Source organism: Leptonychotes weddellii, chromosome 1, assembly GCF_054177405.1.
Source record: "Leptonychotes weddellii isolate Sample4059 chromosome 1, ASM5417740v2, whole genome shotgun sequence".
NCBI lineage: Eukaryota > Metazoa > Chordata > Mammalia > Carnivora > Phocidae > Leptonychotes > Leptonychotes weddellii.
In genome coordinates, this window is record NC_138369.1 from 120,102,210 (window position 1) to 120,114,015 (window position 11,806).

Sequence of the window (11,806 nt, forward strand, 5' to 3'; positions counted from 1 at the left end):
GTGAATGCTGGCCTCAGAGCAAACTCCCATTAGCGACGCTGGTCTGGCTGAAACTGTCTGTCTAATCCCAGAAGGAACACGGTTCTCTCAGGAATTGAGACACAACAGAACAAATCTCCTTCCTTCCAAAATCTGCAGAAAAGAATCTCTTATTTGACTGAGGGATATTAGTAATCCAAATTACAGGATGAGAGAGTGACCCAAGGAGACAAGAAGTCATCTTTCAAGCTTCTCATATAGTGTTCTATTTCCAAACTCACTAAAATTTTAATTTTTTTTCTGCTTTCAAAAATAACAATGCTTTCTACAGACAACTCAGAAAATACAGAAAATCGTAAAAAAGAAAATAAAAATCACATCGTTTGATTTTTCAGAGATAGCAACTGTTAAGATTTGGCACATTTTCTTCTAGTCTTTCCCCAGTGTATTTATGTAATAAAATTAAAATAGCACCATATGTACCATTTTGTATCTGTTTTTTTCACTTAACATTATGTTATGTGTGTTTTTCTATTCTGTTAAACTTCTTCGAAAACATTAATTCTAATAGCAGCATAATATTCTTAGAGAAAATGTATCAACATTTATTTTATCATTCCTTTTTTTCTGGACATGTAATTTGTTATTGATTTTTCATTATTATAAAAATGGCACATGACGATCTCTGTTTTATATAACTTGTTTGTGTCTGTCACATTTTTTAAAGCCAAGTGGCATAGCAAGGTGAGAGTTTATTTCTGGAGACTAAAGACAGATTACACTGGATCCAATAGTTAGAAATGGTCTTTGCTGGTTCAGGTGGGGCATCTATGGTTTCGTTAGTGTCAGAAGGGACTCAGGGGGGTGGATTTTGTGGAAGGTAACAGAAGGTGGCTCAGTAGGTATGTGATCAGCAGCATTTCTGTTTGGGCCTGGCCCTGGCAGAGGTTAGGATGGTCAAAATGCTCGTTTCTAACCAAGGAGGGGAGTGATGATGGAAGGGACGCCAGACAGAAGGGGAGAGAGCCCAGTGCCAGAGTCAGGGAGCCTTGATGCTGCACAGAGGGCTCAGTGGGTGGACTGCCTCAGAGGGCTGCCTGATTAATTCCATGAGGACATGTCTACGGAAGCCGGTCAGGTGAAGGGGGGTACAGATCCACAGTACCTTATCCAAAACACTTGGGGCAGGAATGATTTAGCTTTTAGGATCTTCCAGCAATTTTAGATAAGTTATGGTCTACGTGTATTATGTAACATCACCAGCAGGGGCTGGGGCAGGAACTGTCATCAACACATCAATATCTCTGCAGAAAAATATATGACTATTTCCACTAAATGGGATCACTGAACACCATAAATAACTTCACATAAGTTCAGATCAGGTTTTGCTACCAAATTAGTTGAGAAAAGTCAGTGTGCTGCCAAGTTGCTCATAAAGAATGTTGAGAGTATCTTGGGTTTTAGAGTTAGGCCAAGGAATTGTGGACCTGTCTCATCACTAAGGGGAATAATTTCATTTCAAACTATTTTAAATGTGGGCTACAGCATTCCCTGTCTTTTAACTTGTTCTTAAAAGATCACCCCCCAAAGCCTACGGGAAGCTGGGATTTCCTGCAGCAGAGGAAATGGCCAGCATGTGCCGTGTCTCTCAAATGAAGCCAGATCGTGATGCCAGGCTCCCCCCCAGACTAAACCCCGAAGTCCAAAGCTTCAGCTAGCTTATCTCAGAGAACCAGAGAGCCTTGAAGGGCATTTAAACTGTTCATACAGGCCCCCGACCACACAACCCTCTTCCTCCCTGATCCTGGTCCTCTTTACAGCACAGCATCTACATTTATGGAAGAGAGAATGTCAGAACACAGTTGCTGGAACGCCAAAGGTGTCCCTGCGGTTCTCTTCTCAGTAGGAACACTGCAGTGGTGATGCGACACAGTGCTTTCACTCACACATAACTTTCCAGCTGGTGTTCAGGGTGGTATCCCCATTGGGTTAAGTGAGAAGCCCCAGACCTATCACCTTTTGTAGCCCCCCACCCCCCCACAGCAGTCAAATTGCCTCAAAAGGCTCTGGCCTGAGGAATTTGAAGCTTCTTCCCTCGCATGAGTTGGGGGCCATTCAGCGTTCTCCTGCATGAATGACTCTGAACCCTGGTTCTGAAACTCTCCCGACGCAGCTCCAGCTTCTCCAAGTGCACCGTCACATTCTCAATGAACTTTTAAGTAGCTTTAATTTCTTAAATTAAAAATTCTTTGTAGAGGGGGCACCTGGGTGGGTGGCTCAGCCGGGTAAGCGTCTGCCTTCGGCTCAGGTCATGATCCCAGGATCCTGGGATCGAGTCCCGCGTCCAGCTCTCTGCTCGGTGGGAGACTGCTTCTCCCTCTCCCTCTGCCTGCCTCTCCCCCTGCTTGTGCTCTCTCTCCCTCTCTCTGTCAAATAAATAAATAAATTCTTTAAAAAAAATCTTTGTAGAGGATTTTCTGGGGGAACACAGTGTTCAATGAGCAAGCACAAGTGTTTGTAAATTCTAAAATTCAGTTTTGCTTCAAGGATGGAAGTTCATTCTCTGATTCATTTGTTAAACCATCCATTGACTCATCATTCAGTTATTCATCTATTCGTTCATCAATCCTTCACTTATCCATTCCACAAGCTTGATTTTTAACATCAGTGCTGATGGTACATTTGTGGACTTCTCTCCTCAGTGTTTTCCTGTCAGGGTGGTCCAGGCTCCCAAGGCTGCCATTGGTCCTTTTCAGTTTGTGACTGGGTCTGTGTCAAGCCAGGGCAAGAGGGACCATCTAAGCATTTAATTAAAGTGAAACCCAGAGGCTCTGCAGTGGGTGAAGGCAAGGAGCTTGAGGCGAGGCCAAGGTGAAGGGAGGAAAGTGGAACGAGAAGGAGGGAAGGGACTCCATGGTATCTTTGTATATTTCCAGCTTCACATTTCCTACGCCATACTGTAATTGTCTTACTTACTAGTTTTCTCTTGACTCTGAGAGACTTGCAACTCATCTTTGTCCTGGTGTCTGGCACAGGTTAGGTGACCAACAAGTATTGATTGACTAAATGAGTAAAAAAGGTAATTGATGACATCATTATAAGAAAAGGGAAATAAATATGTGTATAGGTTGGAGAGTGGTAAGAACCAGCAACTGGTGATTCGTGGACGAGAGGCTGTCCACTTCTGGGAGAGGAGGTGAGGCAGGCTGTGGATGGTGCTGAGAATAGCTGAGCCAGGATGGGATGTGCTCTCTGTGTGAGAGGATGTAGTGGCCTAGGATCTGACCCAGAGGAGAAGGAGCTGGGTAGTGCCAAACATCAACCATTTTTGGCTCTTAAGGCATCAGGTGGCAAGTGTTTATTGATGGATGACGTTGAAGTTAGTGCAATGAATGAATGATGCTGAAGTTATTGGAGGCAATCTTGGTTCTTGGGGGGAAGTCACAGACAGTGCATCTGAGGACCACTCTTCTTTTCAAAGAGCACTTTCCTTGTCCCCTGAGCAACAAACTCTAGGCGGTTGAAGCTCTCAACCCTGGGAAATGGTTCTGGATAGATCTCTAAAAAGGGAAAAGAAAAACAAAACCCTAAACTAAAAATAGGCAGTTTATTACTCATCTGGGTGGGCCAGGCAGAAAAAAATGTCTGCTCTTTCCTAAACAAGCCTCAGCATCCCTTAATGGGGAGTGTCTGCAGGCTGGGGGGTTCCCTGCCCCCCTTGTGTATTTGCTGGGTGGTCCTTTCAGGCCTTGGGACAAGGCTAGGGTAGCCCTGGGCCAGCCCCACCATTGTTCTTGGAAGGCACATGAAACCTTTTCTGGGCTTAGAAGCGAAATTTACAGCGGCTCATCGGAAAGGAGAGGCCTGGTAGGGGCCTAGTTTGCGTCTTCCTCTCCCATAAGCAAAAAGGGAAAAGAACTGTGACAGGAAGTCTACAATATTTTAATATTTGTTGACAGTAGACAAAGGAGTCCACTACCAACCTGTCCTCCCCGTCAACAATCTCCAGGCTTAGGAGGGGAAGGCTTCCCTTTGGAGTTGCTCCGAGTAGAGACGTGGAGAGCCAAGAGAGGCTCCGAGGTGAAAATAGGTTTGTGCCCACAGTGAACAAAACCGCCCTCTGTCGCCCAGGGAATGGGTTGGGTGAGGGTGGGGCTGGGGTGATGAAACAGAAGGGACACAGGGGATCTCTCTCTCTCTCTCTCTGGATTTTAGAAATATTCCTAGAAACCTAAACTATGAAGTCAGATAATGCTGGATTTCATCCCTCCCTGTGCCACTGACTAGTTGTGGGAACTTGAGCAAGTCACTTGATTTTTCTGGCCCTAGTTCCCCTCCTCACAAGGGGCTGATGGGAGGACCAAAAGATGGAAAGCCCAAAGAGCACTTTGGATAGTCCTTGGCAGACAGTAAGTGCTCAATAAACAGTAGCTGTAAATATTATTGGGAATAATTCCTGCCCTTGCCTCCTTTATATGGCACCCCAAGTTCTGTGGGGTTCCCAGGGTGCTCTGGGTCTCCCCTGACCTGCCCACCCACTTGTGGCCTTCTGGACTTCAGGTTCATCCTACCCTGACTATCCTCTGCTGTGGTCTTGTCCCTGCCCAGCTCCCTTTGCCCACCACTAGATGGCAGGACGAGCCTTCCATTAGAAAAGTTGACATCAGCCTTGACCCACATGGATTTCTCCAGGAGCTTTCTTTGAGAACAAGGCTCCAGGAGACAGTTAGATGGTGCATAATACAGCCCTTTGGTCTCTCTCGTTTAGGCTCTCTCAGTCCCCCTCCAAGGTCATTTCAACAAACATGTGCTGGACACTGTCTCTGCACCTGGCACTGTGGGATTAAGTGCCTTCTCTGTGCCTACTTTGGGATTAAGGAAAGGAAAGGAAGAGCCAGGGTATTATCCAAAGGCTCCAGCACTGGCCTGACCCACCACCATGGAGAGAGGCTTTCGGGTGGAGGGTGAACCTTTTACGGAAAGAGGGCTCCTGCCCCAGGAGCACAGAGCACTGCTCTCCAGCCGAGTGGTGAGGGGGCAGAGCCTGGGTGGTGCTCCTGCAGCTGGCTTCAATGTCATTCTGTCTCCTGCCTAGGGGACCCTTCCAACTCTGTACACCAAAACTGTAAAAGGGGCAGAAACAATTCCCCCAAAGGAATTCAGGGCATTGTTAGGGAAAGAAAGTGCATGCCGGGCAGCCCCTCCGCCCCCCCTCCCCCCAAACTGTGCACTCTACAAAGTTACCATCCCCTGGCCATAGAGTCAACTCATGGGCTCCCTGCACAAGTGAATAGGAAAGCAATAGCATGAATTTTAAAACACTCCAGAGAATAAGTCATAATAGAATTTCTGAAGGAAATACTGAGCTGTTTGTTGCAAGAGGATTAGAAATGTACATCCCTTTTGACTTGGCAATATTACTTCTAGGAAGCCATTTTAAGTAAGTAAACACAAATATTGATAAAATAAAAGTTGCAGGATTTTATATGGAAGTATTGTTCATGAGAGTAAGAAAATGGAAATAATCTAAATGTTCAGCTCTAAAGGAATGGATAGGTAAACTATTGAATAGTTTAAAAATTTCCTTGAATTTAAAATTCTTTAAAACTAGCATTTGTGGGGTGCCTGGGTGGCTCAGTAGGTTAAGCCTCTGACTTCCGGCTCAGGTCCTGATCTCAGGGTCTTGGGACCCGCAGGCTCGGCACTCAACAAGGAGTCTGCTTCTCCCTCTCCCTCTGCCCCTCCCCCCATTCATTCTCACTCTCCCTTTCAAATAAATAAATAAAATCTTTAAAAAAACTAGCATTTGTAAAGAATTTTTACTGCAAAAATGCTTACTATGTTTTAAGTGGAAAATGTTGAATGTGAAACATTATAGTTAGCTTAATTCCAATGATGTAAAGTATACATCTACATAGTAAAATCCTGAGAGGAAAACCACCAAGATGGTAATAGTGGTTTTTATTGAATAGTATGGTTTTTGGATGATTTCTATTTTCTCCTTTTAAGTTTCTCCTTTCCTCTAGTTTTCCATAGTAAACATAGGTTAATTATATGTTCAAACTTTATGGAAAAAAGGTGACTTTAAAAATTTAACAAATAATCTAAAAAAACAAAACAAACAAACAAAACAAAACAGAAACAGACTCATAAATACACAGGACTGGTGGTTTCCAGAGCAGAGGGTGGGGGGATGGGCAAAATAGGTGAAAGGGGTTAAGAGGTATAAACTTCCAGTTATAAATAAGTCACATATTTATAAAATAAATATGCAAAGTACAGCATAGAGAATATAGTCAATAATACCATAATGACTATGTATGGTGACGGATGGTAACTGCACTTATCGTGGGGATCATTTCGTAATATATATAAATGTCAAATCACTATGTTGTACACCTAAAACTAACATAACATTGTATGTCATTTATACATCAATAAAAAAAAGTAAAAAATGAAACTTAATAAACAGCATAGATCAACCTAATGCTTCCTTATGTTAGGCAAGCTACAATAATTGTTATTTATGAGTGTTTACTTGGTATCATCACTATGCTCTGAGCTGTATATACATGCTTTCACGAAGTCTTTGTACCAACACTCTAAACAAGACTATCTCCTCAATTTACAGAGAAAGAAACATGCTTAAGAGAGTTTAGATAATTTGCCCAAAGTCATACAATTAGAAGGTGACAGAGCCAGGATTTAAATTGAAGTCCGTATGTCTCTGAAGTCTGTGAGCTTTCCACCATATAAGAACTTTGATCAACGCAATTCTCAAGTTATGAAAAGCTTGGATCATAACATTCATTCCGAATTCATTTGGCATTTGGGACACATTTGCTCTTAGAAACAAGGTAGAAACGCTAACCGGCCACATTGTATAAAGATCAACCCTCTAGAAGCTGGTGACACCTCATCCACTCCTATGCTCCGAAACCACAATATTCAGTAAGATGTTGCTCGCGAACCCTTTCGCCCAGATGAATAATGAAACCGATGCTAAGGTGAGGACAAGGCAGTACTTGGGAAAGTCACGAGCAGGGTATCCCCGAAGCCGTGTGTATGTACAGAAAGAGAAAGCGGAGCCAAGGTGTGACTCAGGGTACAGGCAAAACCCGTGAGGTCTGAGGGGCCGACTGGGAATGCATCCAAGAAAAGGGTGCTGGGCTTGAAAGTGGCAGCCCTGCATGGAGACCCAGGGAGCCCCCAGGACATCTCGAGGGGCATCAAATCCAAAGGTTCCCAGGAACCAGGCAGGTCAACCAATGAGCCAGGCCGGATGTCATCAACAGGAAAGGGTGGGGACTGCGGCAGTGAGAGACTGCATACCGACCTGCAGGCATGAAGAATAAAATTTAACAGAAACACAGTACCACCACCGGTAACTTACCTCACCTGGTCCTTAAGTGATGATTTTCTGACCCTGCATTTAACAGCCGCAATTTCCCATTTCGTGGAAGAGTAGGGACCTGGTGAAGCTGTGAAGGCTGTGGGGAGAGTGCTGGAAGATGCGGGGAAGGAGCAGGAGCACGATTTCAGGGTCTCCCGCGTTGGCAATGGGGAAATGTCGGGCGAGGGCGGTGGGTGGGGGTCAGGAGCTTGTTGGCACCAGCTGTTCCTGTTGTGAGTCATTACAAATGAAGATTCTCTCTTTTTGCTTCGAGCAAAAGTTTGGCCCTGGAGAAGGAGAAAGAGGAAAGGAAACAGCCTGTGTTGAGAGCTGCCTTATTTCATAGTCATTATTTCCTTTAGTCCCATTAGTGCCCTGAAAAGTTGGTGCAGGTGGCAAAGACTAGGTAGATGGTCACCAAAACTGTTTCCCCATCTTCCTGGGCACACATCTGGACCTCAGTTCTAAGTGTTCTTTGCAATTAATTGCAGCCACACATCTGTGCTATAGTCACTAGTCGGTGAGTGGAGGTGCTGTGTGATGTTTCTAGGTGTAGTATAAAAATCTTCCACTGGCCACAGTCCTCCATCATCTTCCTCCCACCTTTGGATTGACGTCTACAAAACCTGATGACCTGGAGGCCATTTAGAAAATGGGGAAGCCAGACAGAGAAAGGACGTAGGCATGTAACTCCTCTCCTGCGGGAGAGCAGCCTGCAGATTAGGAACACCTGTTTTGTACTTTAGGCGAAGCAGAAACGAACTTCCACAATGTTAGAGCCAAGGAGCTTTGTGTGTGTGTGTTTATTACAGCAGTTAGCATTGCCTTAACCAATATGCTGTTTTTATGCCCATTTTATAGCAGAAAAAACTGAGGCTCAGAGAGGTCAAGTAATTTGCCCAAGGTCACACAACTGAAAATAAAAGAATTTGAACCCAGGTTTATCCAACTCCCAAACCCAGGCTCTTTCTATAATAGCGTACTGCTTCCAAGGTAGCCAGTAAATTCTGTAGTGTTTAGTTTGTGATTTCTCATTCCATTGTAACTAAGCTACCCACCCCCAAATTTGATGTGTGCCTCCAAAATGCAAGCAAGTGGGAAGAAAAACGGGGGCCGGGGGAGGGCTGGATCACCATCTCCCTCTAATAGCTCGCTGCAGAAGAAGACATGCACAGGGGGCTCCCAGGTCTTTCTCCCAAGAGCCAGGAGGGGCCGCTGACAGAGCAGAGTGTGGCCTGACAATCCTGGGGAAGTGTTTTGATTCCCAGTGGCACTCTTGCTTGCTCCCCTTGTTCATTAACATCTGTGTCCCTCCAATTTGGGCTCTGGCTTGAACTCTGTGAACTGCTCAAAGAGGCCCTTGCTACCTCTTTGTTCAAACAGACAATGGTTGCAAAAAAAAGAGGAAAATCAGATGCAGGTGAAAGTTTATTTTTAACATTTCCGAGGCCAAATGGGGATTTAACATGAAAATCAGAGCCCTCACTTCCGCCTGCCCTCTCCAAAAGTGCTTGGGTACTTTGGGCTGGCCAGGACTCCAACACGCTTGGCCCCCTTCCAAGCAAGTGCACCACTTGATGAAGTCGACAGTTCAGGCCTTCTAGGGCCTTCTTTTGGCCCGAAAGGGATGTTTTGTTTGGAGATGGTGTTAAACTTGGGCCCACAGAGTGTGATAAGCTTAGGAAGACGTGCTGCTCGGGCCTCTCCAAATTTGTGAGGTCTCTCTACATTTTAGTCAGATGAGACTGAAGTCGGAAAAAATGTAATAATAAAGTGAAAATTCTTGGAAACCATTAGGTAGAAAGCTCCCTTGGGAGCGGGTCCCTAGCTTGTGTCCCTGTGTGGCTCCCCTAGAGGCCTGCAGAGAGCAGAGGCTTGGCGGTTCCTGGGACAAGCAGCAAGGACCACCGGGCCTGTCTTCAGGGAGCACCGAAGTTGGGCCAAGTCGCTGACCACGTTACGCCATCATCATATCGTCTCCCGAGGGCAGTCATTCTCACTGTGTTGGATCAGTGAGGAACCAGCAGCTCTGAAACACAACGAGTCAGTTGTGAATCTAAGAGTATTAGATTCCAGAGTCGATCTTCCCTGCATTGTCTCATAGTGTGGATGAGCAGTAGCTTTCTTTCCGCGGATTTTCCACCTACCACAGGGAGGCAGAGACATGCAGAAACGGCTCTGCGCCTTCTCTCTCCTGAGAACCCCACTAGAGGCAGTTTTCTTGCAGAAAGGAAGCAGTGAGATGTTGTGGGTTCACAGCAGCCACAATTTGAAATAAAATGTTGCAAGGAAATGAAACAAAAATTAAATGGCGTGTTCTTCTTTTTGTGCGCTTTAAGCAAAATTGGTTTTCTGGTACAAATGGCTTTCCTTTCTGATTCAGTTCTTTCATCGGCAGGTCTTGGGCAAGTATGGACTGAGGAGAAAAGGAAGAGGAGACTAAGTGGGCTTGCAAGAGCTAAGCACTGCCTTTCTTTAGGACACTTGGTGAATGTGCCTTCCTCTTGCTTGTATTTTACGATTTTCTTGGTAAAGCAGAGAAAAGATGGGGTGACTGCTGGAGGGAAGGGAGGAGCGGAGAAGGGCAGGGAGAGGAGGTAGAGTGAAAGAGGACATCCGGGCAGGACCAAGAGTTGGTAAAACCAGCTCCACCAGATGGATTGGGCTGCCTGGGGCAAAAATGAGGCAATACAGCCTGGGAATGATGGTCCTATCAGCTCCTATGAGCTCCATCCAGGGCTCCTCGCCATCCACCTCTTTCCTCTCTGCTCTATGCCTTCTTAGACTGGGCAGTCCCTACCCGCTCCTTCTGCTGCCCCTTTCCCAGAAGAAGAGTCACTCATTGAACCCCCACCTCTAGCCAGTACCTCTCATACCATACTGTCTCGTATGACTCCATTTGCATCACCAGCAACTTCTATGAAGCTCAACAAGGCAAAGTTATGGCTGGATCTTCTCTCACAAACCAACGTCTCCTTCTTTCTTTCCATTTTTAAAGGGTCATTGCCAGTGTCTGGGACCCCGGGGCCGGAGTCCACCTTGACCTTCCTTTCCTGTGAACTCCCACAGTCCCTCATTCACAAAGCCCTATCTGTCCTTTCTTTCGCATGCTTCTCACGTTTCTTATTTTTTCCTAACTCCCTCTCCCGTCCTAACCCAGAGTCTTGCATCTGCCTCTTGCACCTGCTTCTTGGCTGGTCTCCGTATAGACTCTTTCCTCTCCAAACTGTCATTCCACTGGGTGTCATTTATTATTCGTTCATCAGGAAGATATTCACTGAGTACCCACCAGGTGCCAGACAGTGTACTAGATGCCAGATGCACCAGTGAGGAAGACAAGCATGGTCCAGCCGGGGAGGCAGGCAAGGGTCAGGCACTTACAGTGCTTTGGGGTGAGTGTGGTGACGGGAGAAGTGCAGGCAGCTGGGGCAGCCCACGGATGGGGTCCTAGTCCACACAGGGAAACGTGTGCGGGGATCCCTGCGGACGCCGGCCACACTCATTGTCATACCACAAACACTTTTATCCTGTTTTAATTAAAATTGGCCTCCTGTTACTTTTTTTCCTTCAGGTTTGCAATGAGCCAAATGTGTCCCACCAAAGTTCGTATGTTGAAACCCTAACTCCCAATGTGATGTTATTAGGTGGCAGGGCCTTTTGGAGGTCATGAAGTCATAGGGGTGGAGCCCTCAGGAACGGGATTAGTGCCCTTGTCAAAGGGACCCCAGACAGCCCTCTCACCGTCTTTCTGCCACGTGAGGACACCATGAGAAGTCAGCAGTCTGCAACCCGGAAGAAGATCCCCACCAGAACCCGCCCGTGCCGGCACCTTGACCCCAGACTTCCGGCCTCCAGAACTGTGAGGGATACACTCCTGTGGCGCTTTCTTATAGCTGTCCGAACAGGCTGAGATGAGGTTCAAACTTCACAAGCTGAGATTCCGACCTTTTCCTCCCCGGACTCGCTGATGGTAGTCGTAGTGGTAATAACAGTAACCATGGCGGCAACAGCAAAACTGCCTGAAGATCCTACGTGCCCCGGACCCTCTCCTCAGCGCTTCTCCCATGCTCACTCTTCACAGCATTCTCTGTGGTGGAGGGAGGGTTACTGTCAGCGCCGACAGATGAGGAAACTGAGGCACAGCCGGCCAAATGGCAGGATCTGGGTTCAAATCCTGGTGGCGTGGCTCCAGGCCTGACACATACGACCACAGCACCATCGCACAGCCGAGTAACCTGCACGCGTGGACCTTGGGCTCTTTATCATACACCACCAAGTCTCCCCGAGGGCCTTTTCCCCTGTCCTCTCTCTCCTGGGAATGCTCTTCTCTTTCTTTCTTTCTTTCTCTTCCTTCTTTCTTTCTTTCTTTCTTTCTCTTTCTTCTTTCTTTTTCTTTCTTCTTTCTTTTTCTTTCTTTCTTTCTTTCTCTTTCTT